Below are 20,533 nucleotides of genomic sequence, written 5' to 3' on the forward strand. Positions count from 1 at the left end.
GGGACACCTTTGCCTCTATCATATCTACCCTCAAATGGTGGAATATTCAATTTTAGTTTAGGAAGATGGTCATGATCTCGTACCTGAGGGTGAGCCCTACCATTGCCAGTATTTGCATGTGGACGACCTGATGGTTGCTGTGCTGGTGGTGGCACGTAGTTCTGATTTTGATCAACCTCATCCCCGTAATCGCCAGCAAAATCATCCTCCTCCGCATCAGCAGCAGGAGCCACAGAAGTAGCAACAGCAGCACCAACAGTTTGGCCAGGTGCAAGAGGGAGACGGCTCGCTCGGCGGAGGGCTATTTCACGATGTGTAGGTAGTCGTCGTTGTTGTTGTAGAGGTGCGTTAGGTGCAGCCGGTGGTGGTGGTGGAAGACGTGCGAGCAATTCATTAAACCTGTTATCGAGCTTTGTTTCGAACGTCTTCTCCATGTCATCTAACTTCTCCATGGCCTCTTCAAATCTGTTTAGCACATCCTGCACCTGTCCATTCATCATTTGCTGAAATTTATCATGCAACTCCTGATTCGTCATGTTCTCCCAGTCAGTCTCGTCGGCTTGTGATCCTGCCATGGTTAGCAACAATAGAAAACACACAAGAATATGATCCTACAGAATACTAACAAGAGGTGGTGGTGGCGGGTGTCACAAATCCGTCAAGCAAATCTCAAATTCTTACCAGTTCTTACCCAGCAGCAGGCGGTGATCGGCAACCGTTGTAGTCAAAACTCTCAAAAGCTTGGATAGAGCGATTGCCAGGGAGAGTCAAACGCACGACGTAGAGGTATGTGGAGCTGGGAAGGCTTATAGTATGGTAGCAAAAAGGGTCAGCAATAATCAATTCAGAGATGCAAAGTTGAATAAACGCTCAACGACGGTACTGTGCTGGTCCTAGGCTAGACCGTGCTAGAGACGCGAGCCTAGAACACTAACAAAATCACGGCGCTGCACGTAAATAAGGGAAAAGCACACTCTGGAACTTTTTTTTTCGCTTTTTTTTTATGCTCTTTTTTTTTTTGCGCTCCTCCTTTTTTTTTTGCGAAAAATCACTATAATGGCGAGTGTCTCAAAACTCTTCCCTCGTCAAACTGATAGGATGGGCACGAAATTTTTTTTTCCACTTTTTTTTCCGGAAATCAGGGCAGCGACGACGAAAAAGTGCGACAAAAAATCACTATGATGGCACGTGGCTCAAAAGACTCAGAAAAGCCTAAAAATAGGATAGGGAAAAAAAAATTTTGCCCGTGAAAATTTTGGCCTAAAAACTGCCCGGGGGTCTCCAGACTTTTTTTTTTCCGAGACCTACGCAGGCAAGGAAACACGAATCGGAATTGAGATTGATCTCAAAAACAAACCTAATATGAGAAGAACTCGGATTGGTGGTGGATATATGGTTGTGGTATATGGCAGCGGTGGTGGTATATGGTAGCGGTGGTGGTATATGGATAGAGATTGATGGTGGTATATGGATACGGATTGGTAGTGGTATATGGATAAGGATTCAGAGCGGTGGTGGATAAGCAAAAGTGGTAGATGGGCGATGATGATGGTGCGGCGGCGGCGTGACAACTTATGACCAGAACTAGAAACTCTAAAAGACTAGACTCTAAGACCAGCAACTTGACACGACGATGCAACCGCAAATTCAACAAAGCAAAAACCCTAAAAAGATTATGCAAAGGCTCAGATTGGTTCGGATATGATGAACTAACCCTAATTTTTTTTGTGTGGCTTTTTCGTGGACTGTAGGTATGAAGAACAGACTCGATCTAATCTACGAAAAACTGTAAAATCTCACCGAGCAACCTGGAAATCTGATACCACTTGATAGAGGCAAAGGTGTCCCGATGTTTCGATGAGATGGTGGCTATCGTTTTCTGTGGGAGTCGACCTTGACGATCCGACTACGAACGTGCGAGACGTCGCGCCTTAGCAATCGCTAAAACCAACTTCCGAGGGGTTATTGACCACGCCGGAGCACGATCAACCTGACCACGAGGGCCTGTTTCCTGCGAGCAAACGAAGAACAAGCAAGAGACTGAGATTGCAATCTGGATATTGCGAATATAAGATGAAAGCTTTATTGATCAAGGTGGGGTTCTGTGACGTCTTGGTCTGGTCGTTGGACACAAACGAAGTACGCGAAGTTGCAGCTATGGCGAACTTTTAATCTAAACAAAACCCAAGTCTAAACGACGCCCTAAGGGTTGTATATATGGAGGAAGAGAGGGGAATTTCGTGGCCCTTGAGGGTGGGGTCCGAAACCAACCCTAACTCTTGTTTCCCCACACATACGGACTCTAAAAATAGCCTATACTTAAGTATTTCGAAATTACATGGGCCTGGCCCATTAATAAGGTGACGCAGCACCTAGAATAGCCTATGGACGAATATTATGAAGTGGCATCTTGTATATTTCGTCCAAGGCTTCATGCACTCCTTATGGCGGCTTCAAAGTCCTGAAATCATCACTTGTAACTCCGTTCTTGATCCCCTTGCGCATGCCATCAACTCCATTCGTGTTCTTGCTCCAATGTTCATCCTTCTCCAAGCTAGGCCCTTCATTTGTAAGCAAAACAAATGTATCCAATTTAGGCAGCATCATAATCTCATGAACATTAGAATCATTACCAAGAAACGAAAGTACCTGGTAATTTAATTGGCGTGCGCGAGCTCTAGTAATTGGTCCAGTATATGTAACAGTAGGGGCTGTGGGTGTAACAATGGTATTGATGTCCTCATCACAAGTGATGATTTCAGGACTTTGAAGCCACCATAAGGAGTGCCTGAAGCCTTGGACGAAATATACAAGATGCCACTTCATAAATTTCGTTCAGAGGCTATTTTAGGTGCTGCGTCACCTTATTATTGGGACAGGCCCATGTATTTTCGAAATACTTAAGTATAGGCTGTTTTTAGTGTCTGTATGTGTGGGGAAACAAGAGTTAGGGTTGGTTTCGGACCCCTCCTCCAAGGGCCACGAAATCCCCCCCTCTTCCTCCATATAGACAGCCCTTAGGGCGTCATTTAGACTTTGGGTTTTGTTTAGATTAAAAGTTCGCCATAGCTTCAACTTCGCGTACTTCGTTTGTGTCCAACGACCAAACCAAGACGTCACAGAACCCCACCTTGATCAATAAAGCTTTCATCTTATATTCGCAATATCCAGATTGCAATCTCAGTTTCTTGCTTGTTCTTCGTTTGCTCGCAGGAAACAGACCCTCGTGGTCAGGTTGATCGTGCTCCGACGTGGTCAATAACCCCTCGGAAGTTGGTTTAGTGATTGCTAAGGCGCGACGTCTCGCACGTTCGTAGTAGAATCGTCAAGGTCAACTCCCACAGAAACGATAGCCACCATCTCATCGAAACATCGGGACACCTTTGCCTCTATCATTGTGGCACATCTTACATATAGCCACCCTGTTTGCTCATGAGGGAAAAATTCATTACTACTACATTCTTAAGTTGTTTCCTTTATCATTAAAGGGTGATGCTAAGATATGGTTTAATTCTCTTACTCCTGGTTGTGTGCATAGTCCCCAGGATATGATATATTACTTCTCTGAGAAATATTTTCCTGCTCATAAGAAACAAGCTGCTTTACAGGAAATATTTAAGTTTGTGCAAACAAAGAAGAGAATCTCCCTCAAGCTTGGGGGAGGCTTCTCCAGTTACTTAATTCTTTGCCTGATCATCCTCTCAAGAAAAATGAAATACTTGATATCTTTTATAATGGACTAACTGATGCTTCTAGGGACTACCTAGATACTTGTGCTGGTTGTGTTTTCAGGGAATGAAATATTGAACAAGCTGAAAAACTATTGAATAATATAATGAGGAATGATAATGATTGGACTCTTCCTGAACCACCACCCAAGACAACTCTGAGGAAGAGAGGTATTCTATTTCTCAGTTCTGAAGATATGCAAGAGGCAAAGAAATTATGGAAAAAAGGTATTAAAGCTGAAGATGTCAAGAATTTACCACCTATTGAAGAAATACATGGTCTCGATACCCTGACACACATAGTAGAGGTAAATTCTCTCTATAGATTTGATGAAGGTGACATTCCTTATACTAAGTCTGCTAGTCAATGCTTGGATGAATTTGATAACTTTATTGTTAAACAAGAAAACTTTAATGCTTATGTTAGTAGATGATTGAAACAAAATGCTTATATGATTGAACGCTTGAGTGACTTTATGTTTAGAACTATTAATGATGTCAAGGGCGTGTGTAAACATGCATTCATGATAAAAACCCAAGTAGAACAAGTCATCAAGTCACAAAAATATTTGCTTAATGAGATAAACAATAAGATGAATGATCATGCTATTAGAGTTATGACTAGGGGTGGTAAAATGACTCAGGAACCCTTGTATCCTGAAGGTAACCCTAAGAGAATTGAACACGACTCTCAAAGAATTAATACTGATGCACCTAGTCCATCTAAAAAGAAAAAGAAAGATGGTAGGACTTTGCATGCCTCTAGTGAACCTACTATAGACACACTTGAGAATCCAAATGATATTTCTATTCCTCATGCTGAAACACAATCTGGTGGTGAAAATGAACCTAGTAACAATGATAATGATGATGTTCATGTTGATGCTCAACCTAAAAATGATAATGATGTGGAAATAGAACCTGATGTTGATCTTGATAACCCACAACCTAAGAATAAAAGACATGATAAGAGAGACTTCATTGCTAGGAAACATGGTAAAGAAAGTGAAACATGGCTTCAGAAACCCATGCCCTTTCCTCCTAAAGCTTCAAAGAATAAGGATGAAGAAGAATTTGAGCGCTTTGTTGAAATGCTTAGACATGTCTTTTTGTGCCTTTGTTTGACTGATATTCTAAAAATGTCTCCTTATGCTAAGTACACAAAATATATTGTTACAAATAAAAGAAAAATACCGGAAGTTGAAATTTTCACCATTCTTGCAAATTATTCATTTAAGGGTGGAATGCCAAAGAAACTAGGAGACCGAGGAATACCAACTATACCATGCTCCATTAAAATAAACTATGTCAAAACTGTTTTATGTGATCTAGGAACCGGTGTCAGTGTTATGCCTTTCTCTTTGTACCGAAGACTTGATTTGAATAAGTTGACACCTGAAAGTGCAACTATCCCTAGGTGGTTTTGGTAATTCCTAGCAACATATAGCTCATTGAGCTAATGCTATTTCAAGATTAATATCTTAGGAAAGCTCAATGATTGGCATGGCATGGATGAGAAAAGTGGACCCCACAAAATGCTAAGGATAAAGGATTGGCTCAAGCTCAAAGCTCAAGACTCTACATTTTCCATTTTAGTGATCCAAGATCACATTGAGTCTATAGGAAAAGCCAATACTATCAAGGAGGGATGAGGTGTTGCTTAATGAGGTTCTTCCTCAAAGTGCTTAGTGATATGCTCCAAAACCCTCAACTACTTTCTCACATCCACATATGACCTAAACCAAAAGTCAAACTCGGCCCCACCGATTCTTTCTATCCGGTGCCACCGAGTTTCAAATGTCATAGCCACTACCACAAACCCTAGGCAAATCGGTCTCACCGATAGGGATCTCGGTCTCACCGAGATGGGGTTGTAATCTCTCTGTTTCCCTTCGTAACATTTCGGTCTCACCGAGTATCCCGCGTCTCCAAGCCCCAGAAGGCCAAGATGCCTCAGCCACACACCGGCAAAGAGCTCACAGCTGCTGCCATTCTGTGCAGCGAAACCATTGATCTGTCAAGTGATGAAGATCTTGGAGATGACGCTCTTGAGCAGCTCATCAAGAGCAAAGAAGAGGCGGAAATCTTCAACAATCTGCCTCTCTTTGATGTTGCCATCATCCACAACTTCATTGATGAGTGGTTTGCCACACCAACCATCAGCTTTGAAGATCTGCAGCTGCCCGTTGGCCTCAGCGTCGCCTTCCAAGGCGCTATTGCTTCAGAACTGGCAATTGCTCAACGCATTGTTGAACTGAAGCAGAAAATTGATCATGAAAAGGCTCAGTTCAAGAAAAATATGGCCAAGCTCAGCGTGCAAGAAGTGAAGAGCTTCAAGATCATGTTGCATGAGCTAAAAGAAAACTTTCTGAAGAAGCGTGCAGAAGCTCAGGGCTCACGTGAGTGGATGAAGACTCTGGCTGATAGATGTGTGCAAGCCTACAATGAGGCTGAGAAGCGCAAGGCACTTGGGCGTCCTGGCGTCGACCCCAGGATGGCCGCGAAGGAGAAGAAGAAGCCTGCTATGGCTGAACCAGAGGCACCAAGGCGGGACGCAGTTCCGATTGTCTTCCCAACTGCAACGACTGGCTCGAAGCCAAAGAGCCGGTCAACCGCTTCAGAGCTCAAGAAGACACGAACTGCAGAGGCTGAAGCCAGGAAGAGGAAACACTCTAAAGCCTCTCCAACTGCCCCCACCAAGAAGAGAAAGACCAAGAAACTTCGGGCTGCTCCCACAGAGCCCTTGATAGTTGAACCCCTTTCTGTCATCTATCCTAACGCAGAACGTCAACTAACGGTTCATGAGCCTGCTCCCACAGAGGCTCCTGCAGCTGAAGAGATTCCAGCAGCCAACCCCATCGCTGCTAAAGATATTGGTCATCATGACAATGTACAAGATGATGCAGCCCTTCCTCAGCTTGAAACCAGCGAACTCCTCAGCATTGGTCGTCCTCCGACGCCAATTGCACAGGCTGCGTCATGGGCGGATCGCCCACAAGTGGAAGAAGAATCTGAGGTCCAGCCCACTCCAACTCCACAAGCGCCGTCGGCATTCCGCAGGCTTCGCAAAGGTCCAAGGCCTCAACAATCTGCTGACGACATTCCGGCTGCATCAGCCGAAGAAAATGAAGAAGTACCACAAGATCCCACTCCCCCGCTCCACCAAAATGAAGCAGTTCTCCAGGAGAACGTGCCTGAGTCTGACCCTCCAGCTAGTCAAGTGGAGGCGGAAAATATTGAGGCTGCCACAACCAACATTGAAGCCAATGTGGAGCCCTCCCCACCAATAGCTTCAGAAGACACTGAAGCTACTGCTCCTGACACTTCTGTTCCTGAGTCTGCTGCCGGTCCCCAATTCAACTATCATGTTGCGCACAGGCCTCAGGTCCAGAAGCCAGTCCCAAGACTGCCAAGGTTCCCAGGTCCTGCATCAGCACCTGGCTCCTTTAACGTCAATAGCTTCAGGGCAGATAATACTTTCTTCAATAGCTCCAAGAACCCCTATTCAAGGGAAAGAATTTCATCAGATAGGTTCTGGAGCTATCCTCAGCGCAACTACTATTCATGCATCCTGTACAACCAAGGACGCATCTTCCCGCACAAGCGCCTTGAGGTTGAAGCTATTGCTGGTCTGCCCTGTCTGGAAGAAGCGCTGGATTGCTTCAAGCAAGTGGGTCTGCTGCAGTTTATCACAGATGAAGAGGATTGGAATGAAGAGCTTCTGCTACAATTCTATGCCACCCTCCACATCAAAGGATACAACAGAGATCCGAAGACTTGGGTCCTGGAGTGGATGACCGGCAATGTTCATCACAAAGCCAATGCATTTGATATCATTGAGCTCATCGGCCTGCCCACTCCTGGCAAATTCTTCGAAGAAGGCTGTCAGCTACACACTGAAGCTCTTGAGAGCATATTCCAGCGGCCTGAACTGAATATGAGTCAGATGCTTTCCATGATGAAGCCATTGCCCCACGATGCTCCTTATCCAACAGAGTTCTTCGTTGAAGACCTTGAGTACCTGCCCAGAACCATCTATCACATCATCAGGCGGACTCTCTGGCCTATCAAAGGGCACTCTCCACATGCTAAGATCGAGGGTGCAATGAATACTCTGATATTTTGTATCCTCCATGGCAAATGCTTCAACGCACAGGATTTCTTCATACGCCAACTTGCTGCATCAGGCTCAGATTTATTTGGCCTGAAGTTCTATGCTCCGTGGGTAATGAGGCTGATCAAACTTCACTCTGCGATCTCATATCAGCCCTCAGCCCGCAACCATTGGATCTTCTTGCCAGATGTGGATACCTCTGCTGAAGCCATATATCCCGAGCCTGCAAAGCAACCTCTGTGTCTTCAGAATGCAGAACACTAGAGCTTCACTCAGAATGTTGAAGGTGTTGAAGCCATCTCCAGGGTGTATCCGTTGGCTGGCACTACACGTGCACCACGCCCTGCATCCACTGAAGCCACTGACAGCACAATAGCTCAAAGACCCAAGAAGCACGCTCGTGCTCTCAATGACCGAGAGCTTCTTGTGGCCCTTCATCAAAAGAAGGATAGGCATCACGACTGGCTGAAGAGATAGATGAAGAGCATCATCGAGGATGTCAATCGCGTTAGAAATCTTGCCACCAAGAATGCATTCGTTGCACATGAAACCTATCGCCGCACCTGGAAAGGACTCACGCTGCTGTGTCCTGAAGCTGAACTTCAAGAGGATGGCTTCACAGAGCGCTTCGAATTTGACTCCACGCCTCCTCGAAGGGCTGTACTGCGCCGAACTCCATCCCTTGAAGATTCTGAGTTCTCTTCATCTGCTGCCACGGTGACTGCAAGGATCATCGAGGAAGAAGACGACGCTACATCACCTCCACCTCCTTCAGCACGCGTCGACTCTGCACCAAGCTCTTCTGCACCGCCAAACATCTCCAACGACCTTGCTGCTCATGGGAACGAGTAGACAACTCTATGTCTTCAAACCTTTTTGGCCCTCACTGTCAAAAGGGGGAGAAGCATATGACGTTGATAGTCTTCAAGCAGGTCAATATGGGCGGGTGCCTTTTATTTTGCTATATTTTGCTTCGTGCTTACAACTCCCGTTTTGCTACATTTGCTTCTTTGAGTTGTAACACTTAAACTCGATGGTCGTCTGCCACTTGTTTGCCACTGTGTTTTGCGAAGATAAATTCCGCATGTGCAACGATAAATTCCGCACTTAGATCATTCTGCAGACGTCCATTTTTCATTATGCATGTTATTATCTTCATATACCTTTACATGCATAGTGGATTGTCATCATAAGTTGAAGTGGATCTCCACAAGTACAACCTGCCATGTGCATTTGCATTCCAAAAGCAAAATAATATATGCACATCTTCAGGGGGAGCCCTTGCAGCTTATGAAGACAATTCCTTAACAATTTCACAAATTATATTCCCCGTTGAAAACTTCAACTAGTTTGTCATCAATCACCAAAAAGGGGGAGATTGTAAGTGCATCTAGTGCCACCCCTAGTTGGTTTTGGAGTATTGACGACAAACCTAGTTGAGGAACTAATGTGTTTGTGAGAATTGCAGGATAACACAGGTAGAAGTCCCTCATTGATTCGGTTTTACTACCAGAGATGACCCCTAAAAATGTACGAAGACATTGAAGTCAATGGGGGTATATGAAGATATTCACATTGAAGACTATGACAAGAGAAGACACCACGTGAAGCCTATGGAACTCGAAGACTTAGATCTTTCGTAGTTCTTTTTCATTTGTGTTGAGTCATAGGAACCACCGTACTGTTAAGTGGCGTCCAAGAGAACCAGTTAGAATGACTGAAGTGATGCCTAATTCAAAACCTATGTCTTCGAGTGAAGACTATGAGAGCAAATCTTGTCCAGAGTCGGACAAGTCAGCTTTTCTTGTAGCCCAAGTAAAGTTGCCGTGTGAGTTCAAAATCTAACCGTTGGAACACGTGTCAGTTCCTTAGTGACCCAGGGTCATTTCGGACAAATCAGGTCGGGTTGCCCAGTGGCTATAAATAGTCCACCCCTGCAACCATAAACGGTTGGCTGCTCAGATTTCAGTGCACGGCTTTCGTCGTTTGAGAGCAACCCACCTCGAAGCCTTTGAGAGAAAATTCCTAGCGAGGAGAAAAGCCCTAACCACCCAGAGCCAGAGTAAATTGGGCATCACTTAAGTCTTCTTGTCTGAGTGATCTGAAGACTTATTACACTTGAGGACTGTGCATCCTCCAGCCGGTTAGGCGTCGCGTTCTGAGCATCCAAGAGACATTGTGGATTGCCGGTGAACGAAGTATGTGAAGGTTTGGGAGTCTACCTTGAAGACTTACCAGAGTGATTGGGCGAGGTCTGTGTGACCTTAGCTCAAGGAGAATACGGTGAGGACTGGGTGTCCTAAGCTGCGTGTTCAGGACTGGGTGTCCGGGACTGTGTGTCCTTTGGTTTAAATACCTAGCCGCTCCAACCAGACGTACAGTTGTCACAGCAACTGGAACTGGTCCAACAAATCATTGTCTTCAACGAGTCACTCGTTTCATCTTCACTTCCATTTACTTGCTGTTACTCATTGTGAAGTCATTCATGCCTGCTATATCTTCTGTCTTCACAACGTGACTGTATAATCTGTTTGCCTTCATAACTTCTTCCTACCTGATCCCTATTACACTGCAGCTATTTGTCATTGTGCTTTCACTCTATTGAATACTTGACTATGGCTTGCCTAGTGTAATCTAACTTCCGCTGCATAGTGATAGGCATATCTCTATTGTTTGTCTTCATAACTCCCACGTTTTGAAGACTTTCATAAAAATCGCCTATTCACCCCCCTTATAGTCGATATAACGCACTTTCAATTGGTATCAGAGCAAGGTGCTCCCTTGTTCTGTGTGATTCGGTTTAACCACCTTGAGTTTTAGCTACGTCGACTGCAGGGATAATCAAACTCTCCGCTGCGTGCCCCGTCTTCGATGGAACTGAATATCCCTACTGGAAGAATAAGATGCGCATGCATCTTGAAGCCATTGACGTCGACCTATGGTATGTCGTCGAGAATGGCGTTCCCAAGGCTGGAGAAGGTGTCACTGCTGCTGATGTCAAGAAGTTCACTCAACTGGACTCTACTGCCAAGAATATCATCTGTGGTCATCTGACCAAAGGACAGTATGGCCATGTGAGTGCCTTGAAGACATCCAAGCTCGTCTGGGACTGGCTCTCCAAGGTTAATGAAGGCATCTCAACCCAGAGAGATCAGAGAATCAGTGTTCTTCGCAACCTCTTCAACCGCTTCAAGCGAAATGACAATGAGAATGTCCAGCACACATTTGACCGGCTCACTGACATCACAAATGAGCTTCAAGCCCTCGGCGCCACTGAGATCACCAAACATGAAATCGTCAAGACGCTGCTGAGATCACTTGATAGTTCGTTTGACATTCTAGCCCTGATGATTCAAGAACGTCCTGATTTCAAGACACTCGATCCGTCTGACATACTTGAGAGGCTCAACACACATGAGTTTCAGCTTTCTGAGAAAAGAGATATCTACGGTCCAAACTATGGGCGAACTCGTGCCTTGAAGGCAAAAGCTGTTTCCTCATCTGAAGAAGAATCTGACAGCAGTTCTGATGATCCTGAAGACATTGGAAGGGAACTTGCAATGCTAGTGAAGAAGTTCCAAAAATTCACCAAGAAGAAAGGCTTCAGAAAGTCTTCACGATCAAGCTCAAGGAATGATGAAGCTTCTGCTCATGACTACAAGAAGAAAACATGTCACAAGTGCAAGAAAACTGGACACTTCATCTCTGAGTGTCCACAGTGGGACAATGAGAACAGAAAGAAGAAGAAGAGCAAGGAATATGACTCTGACGACAAGAAGAAGAAGAAATACTCAAAGTCTTCTTCCAAGTCTTCCTCAAAGTCTTCATCACACAAGAAGAGCTCATCTGGCAAGGCACGTGCGTTTGTTGGCAAGGAAATGGATTCAGAGGAGGAGTTCGCTTCTGAGGAGGCAGAGGTGGAATCTGAGGAGGAGTCTGATTCTGGCATTGCAAGTCTGGCTACAGCTTATGTCGCCAAGTCCATCTTCAACACTGAAGACAATGACTTCATCACCGACACCGATGCAAATGACAAGGACGACTCCACTCCTACCTACTGCTTCATGGCACGCGGTGCCAAGGTAAACACACGCACTACTCACTATCAAACATCTAGTGACGATGACTCTGATTGTGATTCAAAACCCAGTTACAAAACACTTGCTAAAATTGCTACTGAACAACAAAAGGCCATGGAACATATTCAAAAACTGTTAGACAGAAGCGATGATCTGTTGGGTGCTGAAATGACTTGATCTGAATCCTTAATTGAAGACATAAAAAATCTTCACGTTAAGTATCAGGAACTTGAAGATCGTCATGATACTCTCTCAACAACTCATGAAAAGCTTTCCTATGATTATCTTCAAAGGAAGCAAGAAATTGAGAAATTGAGAGCGTCTCATGAAGACCTTCAAAAGGAAAACGAGTCACTTCGCGCCGAACAGATCAGTTTCGCTCAGGAAGGATTTGAACCACCATGCCTTAAATGCATTGAGCGTGATAATGCTACTTCTGTTGCTGAATGTTCCACTGCTACTGCTGTTGCAATATCTTCAACTGTTGAAGTGGTAACTAACCCCTCTGCTGAGGACACCACTGCTATTGCTGATGAGAATGCTAGGTTGAAGACATTGCTTGAAACAGGGATGTACAAAAGTCTCAAAGGACATCAGACTTTATGTGATGTCCTCAAGAAGCAGATTTTGAACCGAAACCCTAGAAAAGAGGGTGTTGGGTTCGTAAGGAAAATAAATGCAGATGGCTCTTACTGGAAACCTGAGCAGTACCCCAAAACCACGTGGGTTGCGGCAAAGGAATCCTTAGCAGATCCATCCAATCTATCTGGCTTCACTTGTGCTAACCCCATTATCATTCATGAATCCTTTGATGCAAACTATAAACTGTTTAAGAATCAGAATGGTGAAGTGTTTGCCAGGTACATTGGTACTAACTGCAGGAATGGACCGCCTATGAAGAGGATCTGGGTTCCAAAAACGTGTCTGGAGAATCTTCCTGTGAATGTATTCATGACACCTCACATGAAGAAGACAAACCTCAGACCAAAGGCTTCATACGGTCCAAAGGCTTCATACAGATAGAGGACTCACCTGAGTCGCACTAACGCAAATGTTTTGCAGGGAAACCATACTCAGGCATATGAATATGAGAGCGGTTTATCAAACCGCCATGTTCATATGACCAAGAATTATTCTGCCTATTCTTATGAGTACTATAGTTCGCCTGCTAGACTGTTTGCTAGGGCTCCAAAGCCAAAATTCTCAGATGCTGCACTTAGACTTATTGCTTCTAAGCCACCCTTGAAGATGTGGGTGGTTAAGAAAGCTTAACTCTCTTTTGCATGGAAAGGTCTCCAGCAGAAAACCAAAATCTTCTGACGCTATTGCTGGGGACCTTAAAAATCTTGTGGGGCGCAAGATTAAATGCCCGAATGGCATCACTATGTACTTCGTTCCTGAATCGCATGCTACTCTCCCTATTAGTCCTAATCTGGATCTAAGTTTTCATAACCCACTGGTTCGTCAAATGTTTCTGCTTCACAATACTCTCCGTGAAGCCTATCCCCCTAACTGCACTGTAGGGTACGACACCAGCGGCTTCAGAATGGATTATTGACAGTGGGTGTAGAAATCATATGACTGGCAAACGAAGCCTTCTCATGGACTCAACCTTACGTCCATCCGACAAGAGCCACATCACATTTGCTGACACTGGTAAAAGTAAGGTATTGGGTCTAGGTAGAGTTGCAATCTCAAAGGATCAACACATGGATAAAGTCATGCTTGTTAAATCCCTTGGCTTCAACTTAATGTCTGTCTCAATGCTCTGTGATTTGAACATGATAGTAATATTTGGAAAATATCATTGCCTGGTACTAATGGTGATAGAGGCAAAGGTGTCCCGATGTTTCGATGAGATGGTGGCTATCGTTTTCTGTGGGAGTCGACCTTGACGATCTGACTACGAACGTGCGAGACGTCGCGCCTTAGCAATCGCTAAACCAACTTCCGAGGGGTTATTGACCACGCCGGAGCACGATCAACCTGACCACGAGGGACTGTTTCCTGCGAGCAAACGAAGAACAAGCAAGAAGCTGAGATTGCAATCTGGATATTGCGAATATAAGATGAAAGCTTTATTGATCAAGGTGGGGTTCTGTGACGTCTTGGTCTGGTCGTTGGACACAAACGAAGTACGCGAAGTTGCAGCTATGGCGAACTTTTAATCTAAACAAAACCCAAAGTCTAAACGACGCCCTAAGGGCTGTATATATGGAGGAAGAGGGGAATTTCGTGGCACTTGAGGGTGGGGTCCGAAACCAACCCTAACTCTTGTTTCCCCACACATACGGACTCTAAAAATAGCCTATACTTAAGTATTTCGAAATTACATGGGCCTGGCCCATTAATAAGGTGACGCAGCACCTAGAATAGCCTATGGACGAATATTATGAAGTGGCATCTTGTATATTTCGTCCATGGCTTCATGCACTCCTTATGGCGGCTTCAAAGTCCTGAAATCATCACTTGTAACTCCGTTCTTGATCCCCTTGCGCATGCCATCAACTTCATGCGTGTTCTTGCTCCAATGTTCATCCTTCTCCAAGCTAGGCCCTTCATTTGAAAGCAAAACAAATGTATCCAATTTAGGCAGCATCATAATCTCATGAACATTAGAATCATTACCAAGAAACGAAAGTACCTGGTAATTTAATTGGCGTGCGCGAGCTCTAGTAATTGGTCCAGTATATGTAACAGTAGGGGCTGTGGGTGTAACAATGGTATTGATGTCCTCATCATCCTCCCCTTCTTGAAATGAAGTCGTCCTCCACGGAAGCTCATCTTCCTCACCCAAATAAGGCTTCAAATCTGCAATATTAAAAGTGGGACTAACCCCAAAATCTGCAGGTAGCTCAAGTTTATATGCATTATCATTTATTTTCTCTAAAACCTTAAAAGGACCATCAGCACGTGGCATTAGCTTTGATTTGCGCAGATTAGGAAATCTATCTTTACGCAAATGTAACCAAACAAGATCTCCAGGTGCAAACACAACATGTTTTCTACCCTTATCTCCAGCAAGTTTATATTTAGCATTCATACGCTCAATGTTTTCCTTAGTTAACTCATGCATTTTTAAAATCAATTCAGAACATTCTTTAGCATCAAAATTAACCTTCTCCGAAGATGGAAGAGGCAACAAATCAATAGGTGCACGAGGTAGGAAACCATACACAATTTCAAAAGGGCACATCTTAGTAGTAGAATGCAATGAACGATTATAAGCAAATTCAATATGAGGCAAGCATTCTTCCCACATTTTCTTGTTATTCTTCAAAACAGCCCTAAGCATAGTAGACAATGTTCTATTGACTACTTCAGTTTGTCCATCAGTTTGGGGGTGACAAGTAGTACTAAAAAGCAGCTTAGTCCCCAACTTAGCCCATAAACATCTCCAAAAGTGGCTAAGAAATTTAGTATCACGATCTGAAACAATAGTATTTGGCACACCATGTAAGCGAATAATTTCACGAAAGAACAAATCAGCAACATTAACAGCATCATCGCTTTTATGACATGGTATAAAGTGTGCCATTTTCGAGAACCTATCCAGGACAACAAATATGCTATCCCTCCCCTTCTTTGTTCTAGGTAAACCTAAAACAAAGTCCATAGATATATCCTCCCAAGGAACACTAGGTACAGGCAAAGGCATATATAAACCATGAGGATTGAGTCGTGACTTAGCTCTTTGACATGTAGTGCAGCGAGCAACAAAACGCTCAACATCCCGTCTCATCTTTGGCCAAAAGAAATGTGTAGCAAGTATATCCTCCGTCTTCTTGACGCCAAAGTGTCCCATTAATCCTCCTCCATGCGCCTCCTGCAACAACAAAAGACGAACGGAGCTAGCTGGAATGCATAGCTTGTTAGCACGAAACACAAATCCATCGTTAAGAACGAACTTGTTCCAAGTTCTCCCTTCCTTACAATTCTGCAATACATCTTTAAATTCAGCATCATTAACATATTGATCCTTGATGGTCTCCAAACCAAATATTTTAAAGTCAAGTTGTGAAAGCATAGTATAACGACGAGACAAGGCATCAGCAATAACATTTTCTTTACCCTTCTTGTGTTTAATCACATAAGGGAAAGTCTCAATGAATTCAACCCATTTAGCGTGTCGACGGTTCAGTTTTGCTTGACTTTTAATGTGTTTCAAAGATTCATGATCAGAATGTATAACAAATTCCTTGGGCCATAAATAATGTTGCCATGTTTCTAAGGTCCGAACAAGAGCATATAATTCTTTATCATAAGTAGAAAAGTTCAGACTAGGCCCACTCAATTTTTCAGAAAAGTATGCAACAGGTTTTCCATCTTGTAATAACACACCTCCTAATCCAATTCCACTATCATCACATTCAAGCTCAAAAGTCTTATTGAAATTAGGAAGTTGGAGTAAAGGAGCATGTGTCAACTTATCTTTCAATACCGTGAAGGCTTCTTCCTGTGCGGTACCCCAAACAAAAGGTACATCCTTCTTTGTAAGCTCGTTGAGAGGTGCAGCAATGGTGCTGAAATCTCTCACAAAACGCCTATAGAAACCAGCGAGGCCAAGGAAACTCCTCACTTGTGTGACCGTTTTGGGCTGCGGCCAACTCTCAATAGCTTCAATCTTGGCTTTATCAACTTCAATTCCCTGTGCAGTAACAACATAGCCAAGAAAAGATACTCGGTCGGTGCAAAAGGTGCACTTTCCAAGGTTACCAAACAAACGTGCATCACGTAGAGCAATAAAAACAGCACGTAAATGTTCCAAATGGTCCTCCAAAGATTTGCTATAAATCAATATGTCATCAAAGTAAACTACCACAAATCGTCCAATGAAGGCACGTAAAACTTCGTTCATTAACCTCATGAAAGTACTAGGTGCATTAGTTAACCCAAAAGGCATGACTAACCACTCATATAATCCAAACTTAGTTTTAAATGCTGTTTTCCATTCATCTCCCAATTTCATACGAATTTGATGGTAACCACTACGCAAATCAACTTTGGAGAATATTGTAGAGCCACTCAATTCATCAAGCATATCATCTAGCCTAGGAATAGGATGACGATAACGAATAGTAATATTATTAATGCCTCTACAATCAACGCACATACGCGACGTACCATCCTTTTTCGGCACTAAAATGATAGGAACAGCACAAGGACTAAGGGATTCGCGTATATAACCTTTGTCGAGCAGTTCTTGTACTTGACGCATAATCTCCTTCGTCTCCTCTGGATTGGTACGGTATGGTGCACGGTTGGGTAATGATGCACCGGGAATTAAGTCAATTTGATGCTCAATCCCGCGAATAGGTGGTAATCCCGGTGGCACGTCTTGTGGAAAGACGTCGGCGAACTCCTGCAAAATGTTAGTGACAGCAGGAGGCAAAGAGGAAGGCGCGTCCTCGAATGAAAATAATGCCTCTTTGCACACAAAAGCATAGCAAACAGATTTGCTAAAATCTAGATCATCAATATCAGATTTGGTGGCAAGTAAACATGCGCTTTTCAATTTAATTTCAGAAGCAACACTAGATTGTTTATTATTATTAGGCTGCATTTGTTGCTCAAATTCTTTTGCCACAATCTGATTTTCACTCTTAGTTTTCTCCTGTTTTGCTTTATTAGCTCTATTAATATCATCTTTCAAAATGGAATCAGGAGTCATAGGAAGCAAAGTAATATTTTTATCCTTATGAACAAGAGTATACTGATTGTTTCTACCATGGTGAATAGAATTTTTATCAAATTGCCATGGTCTACCAAGTAATAAGGAACATGCTTGCATCGGTACCACATCACAATCAACATAATCAGCATATGTAGAGATACTAAAATACACACGAACAGTACGTGTTACCTTAACCTTGCCGCTGTTGTTGAACCATTGGATGTAGTAAGGATGTGGATGTGGTCTGGTGGTGAGAGATAGCTTCTCCACCATATCGATGCTAGCCAAGTTGTTGCAACTCCCTCCATCTATGATCACGCGAACAGAACGTTCCTTCACAACTCCCTTTGTATGGAACAAATTATGCCTCTGATTTTGCTCAGCTTGTGTAACCTGCACACTCAAAACACGTTGAGCAACTAAACATTCATACCTGTCAGCATCTTCAGGAGCCATGTATTGCGTCTCATGATCAGAATCGTCTCCACCGTGTTCGTCACGTGTAATAAGAGCCAAAGTCTCCTCATCATAGTCACTAGCGGACTCATACCCACCATCCTCAGTAACAATCATCACACGCTTAGATGGGCATTCTCTCGCATAATGACCTCCACCCTTGCAACGTCGACAAATAATATCATGTGTTTGCCCTGTTGATGCCATGGATGAAGAAGAGCTCTTTGCAGGCCCAGAAGGTGTGCTCTTGGCAGATAGTGGTGATTGTGCCTGCTTTATTGTATCACGGTTGGAGGTGGCAGCCGACGGAGGCGCCGGTGTAGCAGAACGTGTGGAAGTAGATGATGCACGTGGTGTCCATGAAGAAGGTCGACCTGCAGAAAAGTTAGTCCGCGCCAATGCCTGTCGATCCTGCACTTCACGTTCAGCTTTACAAGCAAGATGGAATAAACGAGTGATATTAGTATACTCCTTATACTCTAGAATCGTCTGAATCTCTCTATTTAATCCACCCATAAAACGTGCAAGCATAGCTTCATTCTCCTCAACAATACCACATCTAATCATGCCAGTTTGTAATTCCTGATAATATTCTTCTACAGAATTTTTTCCCTGTCTTAAGCGCTGCAATTTTTGAAGTAATTCACGTTGATAATATGGTGGAACCCAACGAGTACGCATAGCAGTTTTCAAAGCAGCCCAAGTAGCAGGAATGGGATATAATCTACAATGCTCAGACCACCAAACACATGCAAAACTAGTGAATGCACAAACAGCAGCAGGAACACGTCTCTCCTCGGGATATTGTAAACATGTAAATCGTTGTTCAGTTTCTAACTCCCAAGTAAGATATATATCAGGAACATATCTACCCTCAAATGGTGGAATATTCAATTTTAGTTTAGGGAGATGGTCATGATCTCGTACCTGAGGGTGAGCCCTACCATTGCCATTATTTGCATGTGGACGACCTGATGGTTGCTGTGCTGGTGGTGGCACATAGTTCTGATTTTGATCAACCTCATCCTCGTAATCGCCAGCAAAATCATCCTCCTCCGCATCAGCAGCAGGAGCCACAGAAGTAGCAACAGCAGCACCAACAGTTTGGCCAGGTGCAAGAGGGAGACGGCTCGCTCGGCGGAGGGCTGTTTCACGATGTGTAGGTAGTCGTCGTTGTTGTTGTTGTAGAGGTGCGTTAGGTGCAGCCGGTGGTGGTGGTGGAAGACGCGCGAGCAATTCATTAAACCTGTCATCGAGTTTTGTTTCGAACGTCTTCTCCATGTCATCTATCTTCTCCATGGCCTCTTCAAATCTGTTTAGCACATCCTGCACCTGTCCATTCATCATTTGCTGAAATTTATCATGCAACTCCTGATTCGTCATGTTCTCCCAGTCAGTCTCGTCGGCTTGTGATCCTGCCATGGTTAGCAACAATAGAAAACACACAAGAATATGATCCTACAGAATACTAACAAGAGGTGGTGGTGGCGGGTGTCACAAATCCGTCAAGCAAATCTCAAATTCTTACCAGTTCTTACCCAGCAGCAGGCGGTGATCGGCAACCGTTGTAGTCAAAACTCTCAAAAGCTTGGATAGAGCGATTGCCAGGGAGAGTCAAACGCACGACGTAGAGGTATGTGGAGCTGGGAAGGCTTATAGTATGGTAGCAAAAAGGGTCAGCAATAATCAATTCAGAGATGCAAAGTTGAATAAACGCTCAACGACGGTACTGTGCTGGTCCTAGGCTAGACCGTGCTAGAGACGCGAGCCTAGAACACTAACAAAATCACGGCGCTGCACGTAAATAAGGGAAAAGCACACTCTGGAACTTTTTTTTTGCTTTTTTTTGCGCTCCTCTTTTTTTTTTGCGCTCCTCCTTTTTTTTGCGAAAAATCACTATAATGGCGAGTGTCTCAAAACTCTTCCCTCGTCAAACTGATAGGATGGGCACGAAAAAAAAAATTTCCACTTTTTTTTCCGGAAATCAGGGCAGCGACGACGAAAAAGTGCGACAAAAAATCACTATGATGGCACGTGGCTCAAAAGACTCAGAAAAGCCTAAAAATAGGATAGGGAAAAAAAAATTTGCCCGTGAAAATTTTGGCCTAAAAACTGCCCGGGGGTCTCCAGACTCTTTTTTTTTTCCGAGACCTACGCAGGCAAGGAAACACGAATTGGAATTGAGATTGATCTCAAAAACAAACCTAATATGAGAAGAACTCGGATTGGTGGTGGATATATGGTTGTGGTATATGGCAGCGGTGGTGGTATATGGTAGCGGTGGTGGTATATGGATAGAGATTGATGGTGGTATATGGATACGGATTGGTAGTGGTATATGGATAAGGATTCAGAGCGGTGGCGGATAAGCAAAAGTGGTAGATGGGCGATGATGATGGTGCGGCGGCGGCGTGACAACTTATGACCAGAACTCGAAACTCTAAAAGACTAGACTCTAAGACCAGCAACTTGACACGACGAT

This window comes from Triticum urartu, chromosome 3A (assembly GCF_056163025.1).
Source record: "Triticum urartu cultivar PI428250 chromosome 3A, HENAU_Tu73, whole genome shotgun sequence".
Lineage (NCBI taxonomy): Eukaryota > Viridiplantae > Streptophyta > Magnoliopsida > Poales > Poaceae > Triticum > Triticum urartu.